Genomic DNA, 26,509 nt, shown 5'->3' on the forward strand with positions numbered 1-26,509 from the left:
GAGTCTCTTCATGATTATAGTTAATATGGAAAACAATGAGTACGACGATGTCGATTACGAAACAATATATCTGCATGGAATTTCGTAATATAAAAAATAATGTTTCTTACTTCAAGGAATTCAGTTATACCAAAAATGAGATATTTGATATAGATGTAGAGTGAGTATAGAGGATATATTTGATACAGAAGTAAAGTGAATGTAGAGGATAGAGGTAGGTAGATCATCTGGTATGGAGGTTAATATTCACTTTGTTATGTAGTATTTAAAGTTGTAATAGGGTTACATATGTTAGATTTAAAACCATTTTAAGTAGTTTTAAATTTTATGGTTTATGTATTACTTGCCATTATATTAAAAAATTTTGTAGCAAAGTGTACAAAGCTTGTTTTTATAGACATTGGGTGAGAAGGGGCAATTATTACAATATTGTGGTATTGTACCTTTAGTTCATCACCCAATATCTCAAAACAAAACTTTCTTACACTTTTTCTATGAGGAGGGAAGACTTTTTCACCCTATTCATATACAATGTCTATGTTATTCTTGATGGTTCTAGAGTTTTAGATATGTTAAGTTCTTGACATGTACCAAATTAGGACCTTAGGTAAGGTGGAAAACCTTGAAGATGATTTTGGTATCTTAAAAGTTTTTTTAGCTCTTTCTATATAAGTGATTCAAGAATTAGATGAAATTTATGTAACTTACGATGAAAAGGTTTTCATCTTCTATGAGCGAAACTTGCATGTTGTCATCTTCATGTCATAAGCTTTAAAATCATCATAAACTCATGCAAAGACATCCTTATATTGCTTAAGCAGTTGAACCTATGCAGAATTTTTTGTTTCAAAAAATAAATTAACTAACTCATGGCTCATAAGAGAATTGTTTATCTTGACGTTTACTATTTTTTTAAACCTTTCTTGTAAGTCAAAAAACTTTTTGAGAGTCATGATTCCTTTGGGAATTGGGTTACTTTTGAGGTTTTCCATGACATCCCTACACATTTGTAGACCTTTCTTATGTGCCTCATTATCTACAATAGAGTCCTTAAATGTGTTTTGATGGTTAGGAATTTAGTAACATGTTAAACATTATTAACTACCCTCTAGCTGGTTACATTAACTAGGACTCTTGTGAAGTGGGGTTGTTGGATACACTCCTTGGTGCTATAGTGATGAGCATTGTCTCTCGATTCACCATGTGTGGCCCTTGTAAGGCGGGTTTGTTGGATATAATCCTTGGTGTCCTTAGTGTTACAATGGTGAGCCTTTTCTTTTGATTCAGCATGTATGACTGTTGTGAGGTGAGGTTGCTAGATATACTCCTTGGTGTTATAGTGACAATCGTAAGGTTAGGTTACCCCAAAAGTTACTGATTCACCATGCTTATAAAAAAGAAGTCTATGGAAATGTACATATGCTACCCCAATTTGGATTTGAACTTATGAACTCTTATGAGAAACATACATGTTCTCAACCATTAAATCCACTTTAAATTTTGAAAAATACACCCAACACCCTATACCCACTCTCCCTGTCCCCTATCACCTCTCTTCCTATCCTTCTCCCTACTTACCCACAAGTCTCGTGGACCATTACAAGTTATAAATTTAAAATATCAAATTCTCAAATAAAATAGAAAAATATATTATTCTTATATATAAAATTCATCTTACATTAATCCATCCATATAATCACAAAACACTATATAAATAACCACATTATACCTTAAATTATTTATAATAAATTAAAATAATCATAAAATTATGAAGTATGCACTAATTCATCATTTAGAAGATATTTAGCTCAAAAATTAATTAACTAACCATCCAACTATTTTCAATTACCTTTATACCATAGACATAGGGTAAGTAGACATACCCTGGAAAAAAATTTCACCTTTGATGAAAGGTTTTACAAACATTTTTTCTCAATCTTTGATATATGTTTTATTAATTATAAAATTGATTTAATAATTGGTCCATTATAATATAAAACATTAAATTAAAACATAATAAATTTAAAATATAATGTTTATTCAAATAAAAAAATTATTAAAAAAAATTATTTCAATCTATAATTTTATTTTTATTAATAAAATTATAAATCAATTAACAATAATATATATATATATATATATATATATTATATATATAATAAATTTAAATAATAATAATTCGTAATGTTTTTATTAATCACATTATTAAAATAATGTGATTAATCTAAAAGACATTACTATTTACAATACAGATCACAAAAATCTTAGATTTAAAATAATTATAATATTTTAAAATATATAATTAATAATAAGAATATTTTATATAAAAAAATAAATTATATATAAAATATAAATAACAACTATAAATTAATGAAGCGTGATTAAAAGGAAGTAATAGGATATATATAATCCATAATTTATATATAGAATGTGAATCTACATTTATTTCTTTATATAAACATATATAAATAAATGTAGATTATATATAAAGAAAGATATGATAATGATGATCACTAAGATCAATGTGGTCTATTGAACCATATATATATAAAAACCACAAGGGTTAGTTCACGTGGTCTATGGGGACTTCTCTCAATAAACCTCTGACATATCACATGCATTCATGGGATACTAAACAATACCCTTAATTTGACTACAAATTGGAAAATACCTTTAAAAGTCACATTATTTAACCCCCTGCCATAAACCCAATACACTTTCTTAATTTAAAAACTCCTACTTTCACTAGATGTTGTTGGTATCCATTTTTCATTAACATTTTTTTTATACCCTTTTATATTTTTTCATTAATTTTGAGCTCCATTTTTTATACCTGCCAATATTAAAAACCTTTACCCCCTATTATATGCTCAATATAGTATGTCATTTTTTCCTCAATATATATCCCCAAATATGAACCCACGTGGTATGGTATTTCTCCTACAGTGTAGCCTACATGAAGTGGTCTAGATCCAGATGTGAAGTTTTTTATATTGTTGGTTTAGAGCCCCATGTTAGGTCCCTATAATAATAGTGTAGCCCCTTTATTGTTATTGTTAGTGTAGCCCCCTATTGTTATTTTTGTGCTCATGTAGTCCCCATATTGTTATTTTTATGTCCCATAGAAGCCCATTGTTGTTATTGTTGTGTCCTTACATTATTATTGTTATGTAGGCTCCAATTATATTGTGACCCCTTAGGCTCCTATATATAGCAAGGAGGTCTAGTCATTTGTATCATCCAATTATTGTTCATTTATGTAATGTAGAGAAGGTTTCCCTCTCTATAAGGCTAATTTTAAGTCGTTGATCTATCTTTTATTTTATTTTGTGAGTTGGTTGTATAACATTTGGTATCAGGCTTAAGAAGCTAAAATTGCAACCACGTGTATCAAAAATATTGGTGAATGTCTTGTATGAATTTCAAATCTTGGTACACTATATTTTCAGAGAAATAATCCAAGGAAGTTAGGGTTTTATAGGCTCTAGAATTTAGCCTCAAACATGAGACCTAGGAAAAATCATCATAACTTTCTCTCTGAGCATCAGATTTGAATTTCATAAAAAGTGACTAAAAGTGCACAAAATTTTGTTTTTCTTGTACCATTTTAAAAGCCTAAGGTTGAAATAGTGACTCGTGGCACTTCATACAAGTTTTCTCTATTGAATTAGTCTATAATCATGTCATTGTGGGAGAATTAACATAACTCTTTCTTGAAGAATCCAATCTTAGCCTGACTTGCGGGATTGGAAAAAAGACTCAAAGGGTCGCCACAATATGAAATTTCAGACCTTGGTGATCCAAAATTACAAAGATACAATAGCTTCCATACTGAGCTCCTAAAAAGAAAGAAAAATGTGTGTATTTTTTTCTTAAATTTAAGTTTTGTTTGAAAAATCAGTTTGAAGTGATTCAAGGGGTGACCTGAAGCATAAATATCATTGTTTGATTAAAAAATGACTAGAAGCAAGAAAATGGAAACACCTAGTAATCAACCAGAAAGCTCTATTATGGCGCATGAAGAAGAGGAAGAAATGCAACATGATATATTAAAATTACAAGACCAAGTACAACAAATTTCGCTCTCGCAAAGAGTAACAAAAAATGAAATGGAAGCTAAAATTTATGGTTTGAAGAATGTTTTAAAAGAAACATGGAAGGTTTGAAGAAAGGTTTGATAAAATTGTTACAAGAAATGCTTGCTAGTGGTGACAAGGTACTCCATGAAAATAAGGATGAGGAAAAAAGGAGTATGAAATATGATTTTAGAGACTACAACATTGGGTTTAAGACCCACCACATTCCAAAGATTGATATGAGGAAGTTTGATTGAAAGGATTTGGTAACATGGATACTACAAATGGAGCAATTCTTTGAACTAAATAATGTGTTGAAGACACAAAAGGTACGCAATGCATCTTTATATTTAGAACAAAATCAATTTGTGTAGTATCGATGGATTTATTCTCATAAATAAATTGTCACTTGGACATTTTTTACAAAAAAATTGGTAGCACATTATGAAGATACAAAGAAAAATACCCTCTTTATCCAATTGATAAATCTCAAGCAAAAGGGTTCAATGGCGGAGCATATTGGGGACTTCCAAAGATTGAATATCAAGGTATATGATATTCCATAAGAGAATAAGATTAATGTCTTCGTAAGAACTTTAAAAGATAACATTCAACATGAGGTTCGCCTTTGGGACCTGATTCATTGGAGAAAGCATTCAAGGTGGCAAGAATAGTTGAAAGCAAAATTCTGGTAATAAGGAATTCTACCACTCACAACTATAAAGAGGAAAGTGTTGTTGCTTCTAGCCTTCCACAACCTACAAGGTTGACACCACAACAATTTGAGGAAAAAAGAGAAAAAGGACTTTGTTATAGTTGTGATAGAAAATACACTAAAGGTCATAAGCGTGCTGAGAAGTAATTATTGTACATATATTGTGAAGAGGAGGAAGAAAATAAACAAGAAACATCAAAAGAAGAAGATATACACTAGGAACCAACCCAAAAAAAAAATTTGAATCCGACCCTATCTTGTAATGCATTGGTGGGAATTACCACTCCTCAAACTCTCAAGATAGATGGATATATCAAGAATAAAAAGGTAACAGTGTTGATTGATTTGGGTAGTACCCATAATTGTATTCATTTGTAAGATAGCCAAGGAATTAAATTTATTTCTATAACCAACACTAGAGTGTCAAATGATGGTTGCAAATGGAGGAACTATAAATTTATTTGGAAAGTGCCATAATATGAAGCTAACCATGGGGGAATATGTATTGAATATTTCAATGTTTTCCATTCCAATAGGTGGTGTTGATGTTGTACTAGTAGCCCAATGGTTAGAATATTTGGGGAAGATAACTTTTAATTTTCAAGAAATTTTCATGAAATATTTTTTGGAAGGAAAGGAAATTGAATTAAGGTGTAATGTAATGAAACCAGGGAAGAAAATTAGCTCTAATGGCATGACAAAGATTTTAAAGAAAGAGAAAAGGGAATAATTACACAATTATGCTCACTACAAGTTCAAACATCGAAATCATCAATTTCTCTAGATCTCTAAAAAGCCTTGGACAATCATTCCAAGGTATTTGAGACTCCCAAAGGCCTCCCACCTATTCATGATTATGATCATGCTATTCGCTTGATTCCAGGAAGTGTTCTTCCAAACATCACGCCTTACAGATATCCTTATACCCAAAAAAGTGAAATATAATGAATTGCTGCAGAAATGTTAGAGGCTGGTATAATTCAACCTAGTCAAAGTTCTTTATCTGCTCCAATAGTATTGGTGCACAAGAAGGATGGATAATGGAATATGTGTCCAGATTATAAGGAGCTCAACAATCCCCCTATTAAAGATAAATTTCTCATTCGTGTCATTGCTATTGTTGGATGAATTACATGGAGAAATTTACTTCACCAAGCTGGATATTAGTTCAATATATCATCAAATTAGAATGAAGATTGAATACATTCCGAAAACAACATTCAGAACTCATGAAGGTCAGTGTGAATTTTTGGTCATGCATTTTGGCCTTATTAATGCACCTTCCACATTTCAAGGTTTGATGAATTCCATTTTCAAACCCTTCCTTAGAAACATTGTGTTGGTATTTTTTGATGATATACAAATCTACAACAACTCTTGGAAGGATCATGTTCAACATGTTTATAGGGTACTCAAACTATTGGAGGAGAAAAAATTATATGCAAAAACCTCCAAATGATTCTTTAGAGTATAGGAGGTGGAATATTTGGGTCATATTGTATCTCATGAGGGTGTTAAGGTAGACCCTAACAAAATGAAATACATTAAGGAATGGAAAATCCCCACAACTCTAAAGCATCTTCAAGGATTTGTTGTGTTGATAGGGTATTATCGCAAGTTTTTTAAGAATTATAAGAGAATAACAGCGTCTCTAACAACATTACTGAAGAAAGATGCATTTTCTTGGACTCCAAAAGTAACTAAGGCCTTTGAACATCTTAAAGAGACAATGTACCAAGCATCAGTCTTCACTACACTAGATTTAACAAAAATCTTTATTGTGGAATGTGATGCCTCAGGAAATAGAATTGGTGTTGTTTTAATGCAAGAAGGAAGACCCATTTCTTTTGAAATTCATCCAATCAAGGGAAAATATCTACACAAGCCTATTTATGAGAAGGACATGTTGACAATACTACATGCACTAAAGAAATGGCGACCTTACCTAATAGGAAGACACTTCAAGGTAAAAACATATCACGATAGCCTTAAATTATTTTCTGGAACAAAAATTATATTCAGAAGAGCAGGAAAAATGGGTCACCAAGATGTTGGGTTATGACTTTGAAATCATCTACAAAAAAGGGAAGCAAAATGTTGTTGCATATGCACTCTCAAGAAAGGATGAGGATGTGGAAGTATTGCTCTTTGGCATTTCTATTATCCGACCTGATTGTATAATTGAAGCAATAGATGAATAGAAGAATGACGAAGAAGTGTGGACACTCAATCAAAATTTGCAGCAAGATCTCAATACATTTGATACATTTATCTAGAAAAATGATTCATTATGGTACAAAGATAGCTTATATCTCTATAAGAATTCCCAAGTAAAACAAAATATTCTTTTATAATTGCACACCTCCCCCTTAGGAGGGCACTCGCAATTTCTAAGAACTTACTAGAGGGTCAAGAAAGAATTTTTTGGGAAGGAATTAAATTTGATATTCAGAAGTTTGTTGCAGAATGTTTAGTTTGCCAACAAAATAAAGTTGAGACAACTAAGGCCCCGGGTCTATTAAAATCTTTAGCCATTCCAAGTCAACATTGGGAGGAGGTCTCATTGGATTTTATCACAGGCTTACCCAAGTCTGAAGGAAAGGGTGTCATCATGGTGGTAGTTGATAGACTTACTAAGTATGCACACTTTTGTGCACTATCTCATCCATTTAAAGCTAATATAGTTTCTACTTCATTTATGGAAACAAATTAAAAGCCACATGGAAACCTAAAGATTATTGTAAGTGATAGAGATCCCATTTTCATTGAAAAATTTTTGAAGGAATTATTTTCTTGTTTGGGTACTCAATTAGCTCATAGCTCATCTTATCATCCTCAATCTGATGGAAAAACTGAGATAGCGAATAAATGTTTGGAAATATATCTTTGTTGCTTTTTATTTGATAAACAAACACAATGGGTCAAGTGGCTACCTCTCGCTAAATGGTGGTATAACACTTTTTTCCATATTGTAGCAAAAATGACCCCATTTATGACAGTTTATGGATATCATCCACCATCCATAACATCATATTTAAGGGAAAATTCTAAGGTTCAAGCAGTGGAAGATCACATCAAGCATCAACAACAAGTTCTACAACTCTTAAAGGATAACCTCACTCTGGCGCATAATCGAATGAAACAACATGCTTATAAACATTGCAATGAAAAAGTTTTGATGTAGGCGACTAGGTATTTTTATGGCTACAACCATACAAGAAAATGTCCATCAAGCAAATTAAGAAGGATAATAAATTATCACCCAAGCACAATGGTCCTTACAAGGTGTTGCAAAAGATCGGTACTATGGCATACAAATTGGAGTTGCCTACATCTTCTTGAGTACACCCAATTTTCTATGTTTCATGCTTAAAGAAGGTTATCGGTGACAAGCCCCCAGTTCAAATAATATTTCCAGGACTTGACGAAGAAGGAAAAATAATATTGGAGCCTAAAGTAGTCATGGAAATAAGAACCCAACAACTACAAAATCAATCAATTTAAGAGTATCTCATTAAGTGGAAGAACTTACCTGCTGAAGATTCCACATGGGAGGATGATAATTTTATACGGAAGCATCCAAAACTACTCAAGCATTGAGGACAACACTTTTTGAAGGAGAGGGGCATGTTAGGTCCCTATAATACTAGTGTAACCTCTTTATTGTTATTGTTAGTGTAGCCCCCTATTGTTATTGTTGTGACCATGTAGCCCCCTATTGTTATTGTTGTGCCCATGTAGCCCCCATATTGTTATTGTTATGCCCCATAGAATCCCATTGTTGTTATTATTGTGTCCTTACATTATTATTGTTATGTAGGCTTTAATCATATTGTGACCCCTTAGACTCCTATATATAGAAAGGAGGTCTAATCATTTGAATCATCCAAGTATTGTTCATTTATGTAATGTAAAGTAGGTTTCCCCTTCGAAGAAGCTAATTTTTAAGTCATTGATCTATATTTTCTTATATTTTGTGAGTTGGTTGCATAACAATTTTGTTGGTATCCATTTTTTCATTAACATTTTTTTATACCCCTTTATATTTTTTCATTAATTTTGAGCTCCATTTTTTATACCTACCAATATAAAAAAAAACCTTTACCCCATATTATATGCTCAATATATTATGTCATTTTTTCCTCAATATATATCCCCCAATATGAACCCGCGTGGTATGGTATTGCTCCCCCAGTGAAGCCCCCATGAAGTGGTCCAGAGCTAGATGTGAAGTTTTTTCATATTGTTTGGTTTAGAGCTAGACATGAAGTTATTTGATATTGTTGCTAGTTGTTGTTGATCACAAGTTCAACTCTCTATTCCCTTTGGGCAAGGCCCGGTAGCCCAATAATCAAGGCCAACAGTTTATCCAATTTACCATCCACAAAATGTGGGGAAGTACTTTGGGTTTCTCGTGCTTTCCTTCCTAATATATATATATATATATATATATATATATATATATATATATATATAGTGTGTGTGTGTGTGTGTGTGTGTGTGTGTTTCTCAAAATCAACATAGATCCATCTTAACTTTGAATGTACCAGGAGCTAAGATGAATGAAATATTTTTGCACGTAAACCTTTCCTTCAGTGTTATATTAAAAGAAAAGGTTTGCATCTTGAGAGATTTGATCCCTATCAAATCTTGATAGACCTAGAATTAATATGGATCTATACTTCATATTTAATTTTAATTAATAAATATATAAAATTTTAATTTTTACAATAAGTTTTTCATCTATCCATATAATATTAATGTTATACAGATTACATTTAAAAAATGACAAAATATGTCAAACAAAAATGCCAAATATGTCAAAATTCCGGTAAGATACTAATATGGCTCCGTGTGCTCCATTCTTACCCTTTGGAAGCAATCCCAAAGTTATTCAAAAGGTGTCTTTGACGTAGGTCTGCCTTGCTCGGGCATAGATTAACTCAAATAGAGTCTCTTCTATCGCTCCAAAAGTAAAATATGACACTTCATACACCTAAAAGTTCATAGAGCGAAAAGAATCTATTTTGAGGTCCCCGTATTATACTCATTATGCCTGGCATTGAACAGAGCTGGGATTGACCATATCAATTAGATTCGTAATTCGAATCAGATCGAACTTCATCTTTGTCATGCTATTGTTCCCCAGAGAAACAAATTGCTCACCAAATTATTCGAGCTAAGATCCTTTGACATGTATCATCGAGGTTTTAATACAATAAAAAATAATAGCATTTTTTCTTATAAAAAGATGTGAAATTATTACATTAAAAATAAGAACATTTTTATAGAGAATGATGTGAAATTTAGCTAAATATAAATAAATAATATTATTAAGAACCAACTTAGATCCACTAGCAGAGATCTATATTACCTCTAGATCTACTAAGTTTCAAAAGGAATCAAATTTAAATGCAAATCTTTCCTCAAGTTTTGAACTCAAATAGAGGTTTGCATCTTGAGAGATATCCCTCTATGTACTTGGTAAAGCAAAAGTTAAGATGGATCAATGCTAGTTTGAAGAGTTATGAACTTTTTTTTAAAGGATGAGGGGGGGCGAGTCCCTAAATTAGAAGCTATATATAGCCCATTTTTCACAATTTTTTACATATATACACATTATATCGTATGTACAAGAAGTGTGATTGACACGATAAGTTGCCAGAACAACGAAGCAGAATGTGTCCAATATGCTGCGGAGCAGCCAACATGCAGTGGGAGTCGAACCCGGGTGGGGAGGCGATAAACCGGCCGTCCCAACCACTCAGGCTACACGACCACGTGCAAAGGATTATGAACCTTTTATCATAAGTAAATTACAACATTTTCTATGTGGTATATCAAGGGAGAAAAATGATATAATCTAACTAGATAACTTTGTTTTTTAGAAAATTAATGATACAAATATGAGTGAGATTATGTTTTTTTATTATTTAAGATGTCTTTTTAAATGTAAAAATGGATTCAATGCCTTGAAAACCCCTTAAAACACTTGGATTTTATTGATTACACAACTTAAACTTAATCCAAACACATTCGGAGTAAATTTGTAAAAAAATAAAAGCTAAAAATAAACCATAATTAGAAAATCACCAATACTAACTTTGCTTATTTTATATTTTTATAAAAAAAATTATTATATTATACTTTTATTTATTTGATATTTAAAGATAGTTGGAATTATACCAATGCTACATAGTTAAAATGGGATAAATAAAATATTTATTTTTAGATTACCAAAATTAGTTTTTTTTCCTTGCCCTCGGAGAACTATGCATTAGTTATCTAAACCACGCACTCTAATCTCAAGGCCATATCAATTATGGTAGATAACTATTAATTACATTATCAACTTATTTAACATAAACTGTAAAATATTTTTATAATGTAGGTAGCGACGCCCAAACCTTGGATTTATTGTATTACCTAGCAGATTGGGTTAAAAAATAACTCTATCTTCCCCATTACTAAATAGCAATGCTAACTGGGTTTACTAAATGGTTACCTCATTACCTGTGGACGTCACACTGTCGTCCACTTTTCTGTCTCATTGACGGTGTTTGTCCTCCATGTCTCTATTGCGTCAAGTAACGCTTTAATTACATCGAAGGTATTACTTTTTGGAATTGATCCGGCCAAATATTGTCTATCCTTTTCATCTTCATTTGACATCTATCTGTTTGCAGTTTTTCCCATAAGTGGCATCAGAATATAAATAGACTCGTAGAGTCGTACGTAGCTCAAAACAAATAAATGCAATGCAAGAATCATAGGGGAAAAGCTTCACAACCAAACTGTCAATCATCGAAAACGCAAGTGTTACAATCTCCTCAAACGCAAAGACAAAAGTGATAACAAACGTGTTTGTCTTTTGGCGATGGAATGTTCATGACGTGAAACTTTCTTGGAGACACATGTAAGTATTACTGTAAAACATATGTGTTTTACTGTCAGGTTCGCTCAAAATATATCCTACCATCTTTCGATTAAAACTAGTAACATTTCAAAATATATGAATTTAATATAAATTTCTTATTATCCATTACTCCATCGGTGATCACTTAAAATTTCAGCAAAGCATCATATATATATATATACCCAATGAAATATGATCCAGGAAATGTAAAAAGTAAGAATAGCGAGATAGGATTTTCTGAAAATTGATAATTTAAAATTTCAGCAAAATATTATATGTGTTTTCAGACCCACAGTGTAATTGATAATATATTTTTTTAGCAAAACAAATTTATATTAAATTCATATAATAATGTATATGTAAAATAAAGTAAGTATATATATATATATATCGAGGGAATGTAAAAAATAAGAATAGTGATATAGGATGACATATAATGAGTGTATAAAGAGGAGGAATAAAGATTTAGTAATTTATTTGGTATAAACTAAATTGGCAATAAGGTGTATTATTAAAGCATTTTTTTTAATGTTATTGGTTCAAAGTTTCCATTAGCATATCTAGATGTTATACTGATAATGGTTAGAATTAACTCTATGTCATGTCAGTGTGAGTCCTTTTTAGTGATATTTTTACATCGAAGGTGTTCCTTTCGGAACTGTTCACCTCCTGCGATTATCATCTACGGTTTTACTTGTTAGGAGACATTTGTCCCGATGGTACACCAATGACATCTATCCCCGTGGTACTTTGATACTTGTTGGAATCCTAGTTCCATTAGGGCCTCCATAGGTTTGCAAATATCATGGCACACAAAGTTCTACAAATATCATGGCGCATGTTAAAATTATAAGTTTGACATCTCACTATGAATATCATGGCCACGTGGAATGACTCGTTGGAGGTGACTGTATTAATGCCCACGAGGGTTTTGTACCGTGGTTATATCCAATGGCGTCCTGACTATGCAATGGTCTTTGGGAATTTAGCAAGTGTTATTTATGAACAAGTTCAATTGGATTTGGCAATAACACGCTACAAACAAGCTATCATCCTGGAAGAAGTTACAGCTGGTTTGTTTGCTCCATATAGCAATTTGGAAACAACATAAAAAGAACAGGGTCATTATATGGAAGCAATTGCTTGTCATAATGAAGTTCTATGTATAGATCCTACGACAGTTGATGATATTGTTAATAGAAGCAATACACTTAAAGAGGTTAGTTGAGTTAATGAAGAAATACAAGATTATATACATGCAGTAACAATTAGGCTTGCCATGGCAGAATGTCATGCCAATCTTGCTTCATGCTACAAGAATAGTTGCCTTGTTGAAGCTACTATTAAGTGTTACAAGCAAGCTTTGTTACTACGTCCTAATTTTCCAAAAGCAATGTGCAATCTACTAGACACTTTGCAGTGTGTCTGTGATTGAGAGGATCGTGATAGTAAGTTTGTTGAAGTCGATACAATTGTAAGGTAGCGGATAAATATGTCATTTCTTCCAAGCGTGCAACCATTTCATGCAATTTCTTATCCCTTTGAACCAATGCTGACTTTAGAAATCAACCAGAAATATGCAGAGCATTGCCTTCTTGTTGCATCTCATTTTGGACCACAGTTTTTTGGAAACCCTACTCCTTTGCCTGTGAAAGGTGAGAGTGGCAGTGGAAGGCTTAAGGTGGGGTATGTTAGCAATGATTTTCGTAACCATCCAATTTCACACCTCATGGGTTTTGCTTTTGGTATGCACAATCAATAGCACGTTGAGTTATTTTTCTATGCTTTGAGTCAAAGTGATGGTAGTGAGTGGTTACAACGTATACAATTAGAGGTAGAACACTTCATTGATGCTTATTCCCTTTCATATGATGTGATTGCACAGATGATATCTCAAGCTCATATTCAAGTTATTATCAACTTGAATGGGTATATGAAGGGTGTTTGGAATGAAATTGTCGTAATGAAACCAATCCCCATTCAAGTTTCATATATGGATTTTCCTGGAACAACTGGTGCCAGTTATATTGACTCTTTAGGGACATACGAGTTTGCTTCACCTACACATTATCACCTATCTATTCTAAGGAGCTTATACACATGCCACATTTTTATTTTGTGAATGATTACAAGCAGAAAAATCAAGATGCTTCAGAACCTGTGTGCTAACCAAAGTGTTCAGATTATTGACTACTGAAAGAAAAAAAATTGCTTGTCTGCTTTAATTAGTTGTACAAAATACATCTCGGTATATTCATAACATGGTGCAATATTCTAAAACGTGCACCAAATAGTGCTCTATGGCTTCTAAGGTTTCTTGTTGTAGGAGAAAGCCGATCAAAAGCCTTTTCTTCTGCAAAGGGTGTCGGACCTGACCATATTATTTTCAAAGATGTTGCAGCCAAGAGTAAGCATATACGTCGTAGCTCATTGTTGATGTGTGCCTTGATACGTCATTATATAATGCACATACCACTAGCATTGATGTGTTCTGGGTTGATGTTCCAATTATAACTCTTCCACTTGAGAAAATGGCCATAAGAGTGGTGGGTTCTCTCTGCTATGCTACTAGATTCAGAGAAGAGATGGTTGAGAACAGTATGCAAGAGTATGACAAGAAGGCTATTAGTCTTGACCAAAATCCTATAAAATGTCAAGCTTTGACTACTAAAGTCAAATAAGCACATATGACATGTACATTATTTGACATTGTTGATTGGGTACGAAATCTTGAGAGGGCCTATTTTAAGATGTGGAATTTATACTAGATAGAGAAATATCCTTGACCCTTCAAAGTCATTGAAAATGGTAGTGATTTTCATTATGATCAATAATTTATATGTTGTACATATAAGGGTATACAATATTTTAAATTACGTATTTGAAAAGAGCTTCAAAATCTGGTCAAATTGTAAAAACTAAAAAGGAAAAGCTAACAAATTCTATTGATGGAGAATAAGAGCTTATCTAGAATAGGAGACATGCATTGTTCCTACTCTGGAAACTGTCTCTTGTCATCAACACCTTGCAAGAGTACTGATTATACACGAGATCTATGATGACAACGACCTGCTCAATCCTCTCATAGCTTATAATTGTAGCTCTTTGAATGGGAGGAAGAATACAATGAAGATAACAAAATTTAAGAAAAATGATTCTAAAGGATTAATATTCCTTGACTCCAAAATTCTCTCAAGAAGGAATTTGTTTATAAAATGCCACAAGATATCTCACAAGTGCAGAAGAAATTGACAACCCATAACCCTCATGCTCCAGATCAGTGGTTTTCCAACAAAATTATATGCATGAGAAATAAAGTATAATCCATTCTCAAATGAACGCTTTAGATTGATTCAGGAGGGGGTCCCCTTTATTTTCACAAACCACTATGGCACACCATTGGAAGTGGTTTATGGTTTAAAAAAGACATCCTCAATCAAAGACATGCAACAATGACATGGAAAAGAATTCCAGTGATCTTCTTGCTCCTTTGAAGAGATCCACCCACATTCTAGAGACAAACAAAATTTTGAGCAACATTGCCAAGCCAATTAAGAGTTCGACACAGTTGAGCATGACAGGAGCTCAAGCAACACTATTTGGCGAATTTGAATCCTCCTTTGAAACAACCATTAGCATCTACACTACTACTAACACCACTGAGGCGAAGCCTCTCTTAAAACGAGGAGTTGGAAGGCAACCAAAGCATGCTAAGCAAGAATCTAAACAACACAAAGCTTAAGAACTAGTTATGAAAACCAATGGTTATGATTGTTTCTCAACAGTATAAGCATTATGATTAGTCCAATTATTAACAACAACATGAGCATTATGGCCAATCCCTGCATCTTAATTATTTGTTTTAAAAGTTAGTCATTGTTGAAGGCAGAAGCATCCTTACAAATTGATTTGTTATAGCAAAGCATGCCTCGTGTACATAGTAGGACGTAGCACTAGTGATTTAGTGTCCTAATTATAATGTATTTTGAAGCAACATGGTCAATCTATGGCTAGCTTTTGAGGCAGATGGAAATGGGAAGGTAGAGTGTGTTGGATTCATTCATACTCACTTTTATAGTTGGGAAAGTACAAATCACATCAAATTTTTATTTAGTAAGATGTGGCACTAGTGATTTAGTGTCTTGATTGTAATGTATTTTGAATTACTATGGTCAATCCATCACTAAGTTTTGAAATCAATAGAAATGAGAAAGTAGAAATCAATAGAAATGAGAAAGTAGAGTGGATTGGATTCATTCATACTCACTTTTATATAATTGGGAAAGTGTGTTATTTTATTCCCAAACTTCATTAATAGTTCGTAGATTATTAGAAATCTTACCCGCTTTGCAATACGAGTAAGATTGAATTTTGCCATCGACGAGAATAAAAATGTCGGTGTTTTAAGATTCTCTGTGGTTAATTCTGCCCGGGTTATTTAAATAGTTGACTTGAAAACTGACGTGTCGGTTGGGCAATAAAAATTGGGAAGGGTGTGTGAGATTCAAGAACCCTTTTTTATAAAGTTTTTTAACGTACCAGATTTGCTATTTTCTATTACTAAGTCGGCCATTAATTGATTTGATTTTAGCGCCAAGAAAATTATTTGAAGGCCTTCTGGATTCTGCTGCTCAATTATACCGTTTAATAAAATAGAATTTCTGGAAGGAACATTGACTGATTTATGTCCGTCGCTCACTTTCTTTTTCGTGCTCTCAATGAACTTTCATTTCTATTTTATTGTATAATAAAATTCCTGAATTGACTCAAAGGAAAGATTGATTATTGTGAAAATTTAAGATCGCACCTTAACCCCATCTCGAGTTCAAAATTGAAATATTATTTTTAAGAGGATTTCTTGGATGGGACATTGTCCGTGTTCCAAGTGGGTTTAAGTGATATAATTTGATATTTTTATATCATAATGCATCAAATATATCAAAGTGGTTTCATGATTATAATTAATATGGAAAACAATGCGTACGACGATGTCGATTACGGAATAATATATCTGCATAGAATTTCGTAATATCAAAAATAATGTTTCTTAGTTCAAGTAATTCAGCTATACCAACCTTAAATATATCACCCACATAGAATGAGATATTTGATGAGTGAATGTAGAGGATATAATTTGATATAGATGTAGTGAGGGTAGAGGAGAGAGGTAGTAGATGCTTTGGTATGGGGGTTAAAATTTATTTTGTTACGCAATATTTAATGTTGGACTCGATGATATAGATATTAGATTTAAAATTATTTCAATTTTTAATGTTTTATAGTTTTAAATTTCAAGCTTATTTATTACTTGCTCGGATACTAATTTTTTTTAGCAAAGTGTACCAGACTTGTCTTTTTGGACATTGGGTGAGAAAGGAGAAATGATTACAATATTTCGGTATTGTATTTTTATCTCACCGCTAAATATTTCAAAACAAAATCTTCTCACACTTTTTCTACGAGGGAAGACTCTTCCACCATATGCATATAGAATGTTTAGGTTATTCTTATCGAAAGAGGTGTTGAAGATATTGAGTTATGTGGTGGTTATGATATTATAGTTTAAAATCTAAATAAATGATGATAGGGAAGATTGGTATTGAAAATATGGTTAAAACTAGAACAGATTCATCTTAACTCTAGATCTACCAAGCTTTAAGAAGGATCAAATCTATTTTCACTTTAAAAGAGGTTCTTATATCAAGATAGTTGATCCCTATCAATGCTTGGTAGATCTGGAATTAAAATGGAACTAGGCTAGTTAAATTATTAATTAGAATTAGAATTAGAAATAATATATTTTTTATTTTAATTTTTTAGTTTTTATGTAATTTTGCCTAGTCAAATATTTTATTAATAATTATAGTTATTAATTTTATTTTTTATTTTTATGTAATTTGACCTTGTCAAAATGTTTACATAACATAATAAGATAGGACAAGACATTAAAACAGCTCTTCCATACTGGGTTGGAAAGTGTCTCTCAGTGCAATGAGGAAACTTTAGGTAGTTGAGATGATTTGGGACAAGTTAAAGTTAATATTGGGAGAAGAGGTAGGTAGTAGAGATGATTTGGGACAAGTTAAAGTTAATATTGGGAGAAGAGGTAGGTAGTAGAGATGATTTGGGACAAGTTAAAGTTAATATTGGGAGAAGAGGTATAATCAATTATCTGAACTCAAAGCTTATCCATCCTTTTGTGACAAATGGAAAGAAAATGTATAACCCCACATAAACTAGAGATTGATGTGGGGTTATACCTCGTTTTTTTGTTTGTAATCAAAAGGATGGATAAGACTTGTGTTCAAATTTATAAATAATTTTGAATTTATTCAAAAACAAAATTAGCTTTGGAGCAATACTTACTTCACTAAAGTAGTGGTCTCCCTACTTCATGTAGAAATTCCTTGTAGATTCAAACTGCAGATTGTAATATGCTAAAACAATTGACTTGAATCTACTCTATTCATCAGCAGAAACAATAATTGATCGATGAAATCACAAAGCATAAAAGAGAAAAAATTCAATCACACATAACACAATAATTTTCTCGGGAAACCATAACTAAAAACCCTTGCTATCTGTAAATTGCATTTATCGAAAAATATGAGAATATTACAATGTTTTTCTCAAGACTAAGCAACCTTTGCACTATCTCAATCTATCTCACTGCTTTACAAACAAACTCCAGTTAATACTTAGCCAAATCTGCTGCCTGCCAAGCTCCTATTTCCTTGCATAGTATCCAAGGGAATTAACCCATATTTAATTGGGAAATTTCTCACTTATGAATTGTGCAAACCTCATAGGCCTTCCTCTGATTGCATGTACCACCTGCACAATTCAGGTGATTATACAACTGATATTACATTGTCCCTGAAATCCAATCTCAACTGGGTGTTTCTCTGACCTGACATGCATGAGTTAATTATGAGTGAATCTTCAATTTACCAATTGATCAGTGTTGGTTACACCCCACTACTGGATCTCCCATTCATATCTCCATTAGTTGGAACTAGTTTAACTGAATTAAATAACTACAACTCAAAATAACTCAACCTGAGCCCCTAAAATTCAGGAACTACTCTACATGGCTCTAGATAGACTCCCAACTCGAATTAACAGAGCCAACTCAGTCAAATTAACTTAGTTAACTATTACAAGTTGCTATGAGAATTATAATTACAATTTAATTCCTAATTTAATTCAAGGATAAATTAAATTAGGATTTTTCTCTTGATGCTATTTTTAACATTTCTTGTTGTTATTTTCAACACTCCCTCTCAACAAGAAAGGGATTTAAATCTATCTCGATTTGGTAACTTTGGAATGTTCTGCATGCAACACTTGTAACTATTTTTGTTGCTACTGCAAAATCTGCAACCAAAAAGCATCCAAACAAAATAGATTGAATCAACCTTTTCTGCAACGATCTACCAAGAAAATTGTGTTGTTGTTGACTCTACTATTGAGCCTCCTACTCTGTTTTCAACACTGATCTTCACTCCTCGGTATTTCACTGACACTCATCCTCATGCTACAAAATATTTGTGGGCCCTCGTAGCAAGGTAATGATCCATGAGATAAAAACACCTCAATGGATCCTACCCAATTTTTGAAACTCTTGGACTAAGGTTTCATATCGCCCCACCTCACACCTGGAGGTATGGTTGCATGTGCTCCTTCTTCCCACTTGGCTCGAAATTTTCCCCTACTAGAGGTCTCTGCTTGAGTGGACGTCTCCACCTGGTCTCCTCTCCGCTTCTCCAATTGTGGTTGCTCCACAACTTGCTGAGGCTGCATGTTGAGAGGTAATTCATGCTCTCTCTCAACCACCAAGTCTCTAACCTTTGCCTTGCTCCTCAAAGCTTTGCATGCATCTTGTACCTCAAGGCATATAGGTTCTTGACTCGCACACCGATCTGTTTAACCTATCTCATGTGATGTGCCTAAGGAAAACATTTCCTTTGCTAAATATCACAATGTAGCCATGGTCTTCCAATACTGCGACGGAAACAAGATTGTTCTTTAGTCCTAGAACATGCATCACATCTTTGAGTTTGAGAGTGGAGCCATACTCCCTCTGAAAAGCAACAGTGTCAATACCCATCGCGCTACACCTCCCATCATCTCCAAACTCTATGTTCTTCTTGAGGTCTTTCTCCTCCATGTCACTGAAGATATTTCTATTCCTCTTCATATGGAATGAGGCACCATTGTCGATTCGCCACATACTTCCCATTAAAATGCTTTCCATGCATGCAATGAGAGTGAAATCAAGTTCGAATTGTGAAGCTAGAGCTTCACATGCTCCTACTACTACATGCTCCTTCTTGATTATTTCTTCTAACTATGCCCGAACTCATGAAAATGAAAACACTTGATGTTCAACAAGTCCTTGTTCTTGCCATCCTCCTCACCTTGGGACTTCTTTCCCTTGGCTTCTTTTCTTTGTTGACTAGTGAAAAGTCCTCTTCCACTTCTTTGGATGAGGTCCCATCTCTAATGTTTCGCTGATTCCCTTCTTGTACTAAGTCGGACCACAATCACTCCAACTCTTATAGCTTCTCCCTCCCATTAAATGAGTCCTAGTAGCTATGTCAGCTCTTGGGAAGGCCTAGAAGTGCTAGGCTCACCATATCGTCCTCAAGCACTATAACGCTGACACTTCCAAGCTCATCCGGATATTGGGTGAACTTGGTCAAGTACTTCGTTATTGTGTTTCTTTTCTCCATCTTGATCTTTATGATCTTTTCCTTGAGTGACAACTTCCTGTGGTCACTGGTGTTTTGAAATAAGTCTATCAAGGCCTTCCACATTGCAAATGGAGTTTCCTTACTGTGGATATTCGAGACAATATAATCTTGAACTCCTTCTGGGATAATCCTTCTTGCCTTTACCACACATTTTCTCCACTCTGCCAGATCCTGAGCATCAACTCGCTTAGGAATATATTTGTATATGAATTCCTTAATCCCATTGTCTTCCAACACTGCCTCCATCATGTCCTTCCAAGCAAAATAAATCCAACTACCCACAAGGGCATATTTGAGTCTTAATACATAAAACAATATCCTGTTGGCTCTGAAGTATGATACTTCAAAATCGATTTCTCTTGCAAAAGACAAACTCATATTCTCCTCTTTAAAGTGATTTCAGCTCTGATACCATGTAGAAATTCCTTTTAGATTCAAACTACAGATTATAATATGCTAAAACAATTGACTTGAATCTACTCTACTCATTAGTGGAAACAATAATTGATTGATGAAATCACTAAGCATAAAAGAGAAAGAATTCAATCACACATAACACAAAACATTTATGGGGAAATCCATAACTAAAAACCCTTACTATATGTATATTGCATTAATAAGAAAACATAAGAAGATTACAATGATTTGATCAAACCCGAGCAACCTCTGCACTATCTCAATCTATCTCACTGCTTCACAAATAAGCTCCAACCAATACTTAACCAAATTTGGTCACTGCCAAGCTCCTATTTCCTTGTGTATTTTCTAAGGGAATTAAGCCCATATTTAACTGATAAATTTCTCAATTATGAATTGTGTAAGCCTTCCTCTGATTTCATGCACAAATTGTACAATTCAAATGATTATACAATTAATAGTACACTGTCTTTGAACTTCAATCTCAATTGGGTCTTTCTCTAATATGACATGCATGAGTTAATTATGAGTGAACCTTCAGTTTACTAGTTGATCAGTGTTGGTTACACCCCACTACTACAAGGTACACCCCACTACTGGATCTCCCACTAATTCCTCCATCAGTTGGAACTAGTTTAACTAAATTTAACTCAGTTAAACTGAATTAAATAATTACAACTCAAAAGAACTCAACCTGGGCCCCTAAAATTTAGGAACCACTCTACATGACTCTAGATATAATCCCAACTCGAATTAACTAAGCTAACTAAGCCAAATTAACTTAGTTAACTATTACAAGTTGCTATGAGAATTATAATTACAATTTGGTTACTAATTTAATTCAAGGAAAAATTAAATTAGGATTCTTTTCTTAATGCTATTTTTAACATTTCTTGTTGCTATTTTCAACACTTCAATCCTCTTATGGAAAATAATAATGTGCAATTGTATCTCGGTTAGAATATCTATGTTTCATATTAAACTATGGAAGGAGAATATTTTTGTGCTTAGTGCTTATTTTTGTGCTTATTGCATTCAATTTTTGACAAATATTTCTTCTTGTCCCCTTGATCCGATTCTGGTTTGGATTGGGATTTCTTCCCTTTTTCCTTCTTTTCCTTTCTACCCAATGCAAAGTTTTCTTCATCCTCACCCTTATATGAAGTCCCATCTCTTGTATTCCACCTTATTTCCTTCTATACCAAATCGGACCATAAGCACTCCCAATTTGGTAGTTTCTCCCTCATGTTCACCACATCTTGATAGCTATGTTAGATCTTGGGAAGGCCTAGAAGGGTTAGGATTACCAAGTCATCTTTAGGGACAGTAACGCCGACCTTGCCTAGTTCATCATGACATTGTGTGAACTTGCTTGGATATTGCGGTATAGTGTCATTCTTCTGCATCTTGATACTTCGAAGTTTATCCTTGAGTGTTAACTTCCTGTGGTCACTACTATTCTCGAACAATTATGTCAATGTTTTCCACATCACGAATGAAGTTTATTTTCTGTGGAGATTCAAGACAATATGATCCCGTACTCCCTCCAAGATTATTTGTTGTGCCTTGGCTAGATCTTTCTTCCACTTTGCAAGGTCTTGGACATCAGTTGTTGGTGGTCTTGGAATATTTGTCTTGACATATTTAAGCAATCCATTTTCATACAATACTACCTCCATGCAGTCCTTCCATGCAACAAAATTTGAGGTGTCTTCCAAGGCATACTCTAACCTTAGTCCATTGAAGGTCATCTTCTCAGCGCTGCAGAAATATTGCTACACTAATCTTCAAATTTGTACCTCTGAGAAAAAACTTCGAATTTCCTACTCTAATGTCAATCCAGCTCTGATACGATGTATAAATTACGTTGTAGATTTGCAACTTCTCATGAAGTTTTAATCAAAATAATAAGAGACAAACCTACTCTACTGCTCTGCGAACATTAATTCACAATTTAGAACAAAAATCTCATACATGCAAGAATAAATAACACACATGCAACAAGTATTTTTATCTAGGGAAATAAATCTACTAAAAACCCCAATGCATGCTTGCATTAATAAAATGAATAGAGATGTATTACAATTGCTTTGCTCAACTAAGCACACCTTGCAAGTGCATAACCTATCTCTCTGCTCACTAAAGGCCTCTAACCCAGAGTTAGTCAAAATTTTCCTCTACTTGAGCTCCTATTTCCTTGCACTTTTCCTTGAGGAATTAGGGCCCTGTTGTTTACGAAATTCCTCAAATTGAATCGCACAATTCCTTAGGTTGATCATCTGACTGAATGCAACACCTGTACACTCAAGACTAGTTTATAACTAATGTTGCACTGCCTTGGAATCTCCACCTCAACTAGGTAACTCGAATTCTCTATATGCACTAACTATTTTGGGTTTATTGATCAGTTAACTGGATGATCACTGAGTTTGACTGAAGTCCCACTGCTTAACTAACCTTCCACTAGTTGCTCCAAAAGTTGGAACTAGTTTAACTGAAAACAACCTGAGATAATTGACCTTGATTGCTACAAATTAGCAATCACACATGCAGACTGAACTCTAACTCCTCCAACTCGAATTTAATAAGTAAACTAGGTGACACAAGCCATGTCACACAAGATAACATCATCCAAGCTGTCTGTTGATGTGGAAATTCAAATTTTTCAATTTAATCAAGGTAAAATCAAATTGAGAATTTCTTGTTGCATTTTTCAACATTGATGGTAAGTTGTTTCTCATATTTAACCTCTACATCTACCTTTCATTTGTGCAACAATATGTATGACCTTCTTCCCATGGTTGGTAAAACTAAGCTAGTACCATCTAGTTCTACATTGCCTTAAATCTCTAATATCACCCACACCACAAAAAGTTCTTTAAAATATCTTAGATGATATTAAAATCATGACTTAGTACTCATTGCCTCCTCCTACCCCAAAACCCTACCAACCTTATCATTAGTGATGGATTCCACACTATTCCTCACATCCTTAAAAACTTTCCCCTCTTCATGCCTTCTAACATCTAACAAGGACTCCTTGGAAGAAAGGGAACCAAAATCAAATCCCCTTTATTGTAAATTTCCCCATCTTTTCCCATAGATCAATTTTTCTTTTCTAGTGTTCGTTATTGTTTTTGTGACTTGCGGGACTAGCTTATGGTCTAAGATACATCTAAGTCACCAAAATTATCAAGCATTGCATGAGGCCTATGCCACACCAACCCTTAATATGGATTTTTTATTTATTTATTTATTTATTTTTATTTTTATTTTTATTTTTATTTTTTATTTTTTATTTTTGTGTCCCCTCCTCCCTACCACGAGTTTCAAAGCTTGCTTGCCATACAAAACAAAACTCTTGAAATCCATTAGAAAAATTTGACTCCCATAAAATCCAAATTGAAAGAAAGGAACTATAAGATTGTTTTCCCGCCATTATTTATAGATTACGAAATATAATGGATGGGGAGACAGTTGAAGACATATATTCATTTTCTATTTCTTGCATATATGTGTGTTAGGAACCTTCTAGACGAGTGTTTTCTTTCTTAAACATTCAACCTTGTGGATTTATGGACAATCCCCATTTTTTATTCACTTTACACATCAAACTCCTTTAACCCTTCTCTTCTTCATCCATCTCCCTAGCATAGGATCAAATATGTCTCAAATTTATCACACAATTTTTGTGGCATTTGATGTCCATTCATATGTGAAGAAACTAGCATACCTTTATTGATGTCTTTTTCTTCTCTCCCAATATAACCATAGAGCTATTTCCATGTGGTCTTTTGAAAACATCCACACAAACCATCCCTTTTTTCATCCTTAACAACACTCCAAAAACCTTGAAATATTTTAGTAAACAATCCCCTTTTACATGATCATTATTTTAATAGCTAGTGCATTGGAAATAAATATTTTGGTAATATAATCCTTAATTAACTAACCGTAATGTGAGAACAATAGTTGGTGTTGTTAGGAGGCCTTCCCTTATGCCCATCTCTACACATATCCTAGCCATCATTTTAGAGGTCTAGGATTTAGCACTCTCATTAATTCCAATATTTCTATATATTGTATTCCTAATAAGAAGAAAAATATTCTCCCGATATAGCTCAACATATAGTATAGGTAGCTTTTAAAACTAAAATAACTTGCACATCATTTTGCCCCATAAAGCCACTTCTTTAATAAAAAATAAGTATTGCTTTAAAACTAGTTATGTTTTTAAGGAATTCCACTAATTATTTCTAAACTTGAATACAAGAGTTTTATCCATCTATTTCCAAGCAAATGTAAATACAAGATATAACCCCACATTAGTCCCCATTCTCTACAAACCTTAAACTCACATATTTATGTCTCTCACAGAATTTTCTAACAAACACCATCTCTTAGTAACAATGTTTTATCCAAGTAAATGTCTTCTCCCAATATCAACTTTAACCTCTCCCATTTTATCTTTACCACCTAAAATTTCTTCCTCCTAAGCCTTTCTTCAACACAAAATTTCCCTCTTATCATTCACTTAGTTGTGAAACTCCAATAGAATAACCACTGCATAACTCCACTTCAAAAGCTTCAAACCTCCTTCACCAAGAGTAACCTGAGCACTATAAATTTTATGGCTATGAAGTCTCACCTCATCATAAAACAAGTGTGGGTGGTTATGAAATGTTAGGTGGTGAAGTAAAGGTGCCACTAGCCACATTGAAGGTTGAAAATTGAAACCTTGTATTCATTCTTCATCATTTTCTCACTATATGATTTGGCATCAAAGAAGATCTATGTAGCATTAGCCATTGCATTCACTATACATCTATATCAAATATCTCATTCTATGTGGATGATATAGTTGAGGTTGTAATATTTTAATGAGGCGATTTTTTGGTTTTTTGTTTTTTTTTTTTTGTAAATCAGCTTTTTATATTAAGACAACAAAACATATTTACAAAAGGTTTGCTCGTGCCGAAAGAAGCCTAAAGCGCTACTTCGCGAACACAACAACTTGAACAAAAGGACCTCCTTCAGAACCCCGAAGAAAACGGGCAGCCGGAAAGGATAGACTATCCACCTCGGCCCCGAAGAGAAGACAAGAAGAGAGTAGTGCTAAGCAAGAAGTAACCAGAAGAACAGAGAAACAAGAGCAGAACAAAGGATTCTACCCAACGTGGGTAGAATCATCTATTCGGCCTTTTTTTCCTTTCTTTTTACCAACTTTGACCCAACCAAGATGACTCTGCTGGGCTGGTAAGATTTGCAAACTGAGCTGGGCTGACAGAGAGAGCTCCTTGTCTGAATCCGATGGAGAGGACTCATGAGTTCTTTTCTGTGAGTTAGGTGGGACAGTGGATTCCTCAGGACCAGTCGAGGGCGGATCCTGTGCCAGCTTTGCGTCCATACCTTCCTCATCCCCTTCCTCTTCATCTGAGCTGGAATCAAAAACATCCATGGGGGGAGGATCATGAGGTTTCCAGCTTTTGGATTTCGGCTTAGAATTGGCTTTCTTCTTTTGGGCAGGCATCGATGGACACGAGCTCTGAAGGTGCCCTGTGAGATGGCAATTTCGGCAGCGAAACGCTGTGTTCTCGTAATCCAGGGTCTGAGTCCAATGGAAGTCTCT

General features: G+C 33.7%; 1 pseudogene; it reads left to right on the forward strand.

Annotated features, from left to right (window-relative positions):
* Positions 1-12,584: 12,584 nt before the first annotated feature.
* LOC149188011 (putative UDP-N-acetylglucosamine--peptide N-acetylglucosaminyltransferase SEC pseudogene) lies at positions 12,585-14,475 on the forward strand (annotated as a pseudogene).
* Positions 14,476-26,509: the final 12,034 nt, after the last annotated feature.

This window comes from Pinus tabuliformis, chromosome 3_1, assembly GCF_031772625.1.
Source record: "Pinus tabuliformis cultivar Carrire ecotype Pingquan chromosome 3_1, CPIR1, whole genome shotgun sequence".
In the NCBI taxonomy this organism is placed as follows: domain Eukaryota; kingdom Viridiplantae; phylum Streptophyta; class Pinopsida; order Pinales; family Pinaceae; genus Pinus; species Pinus tabuliformis.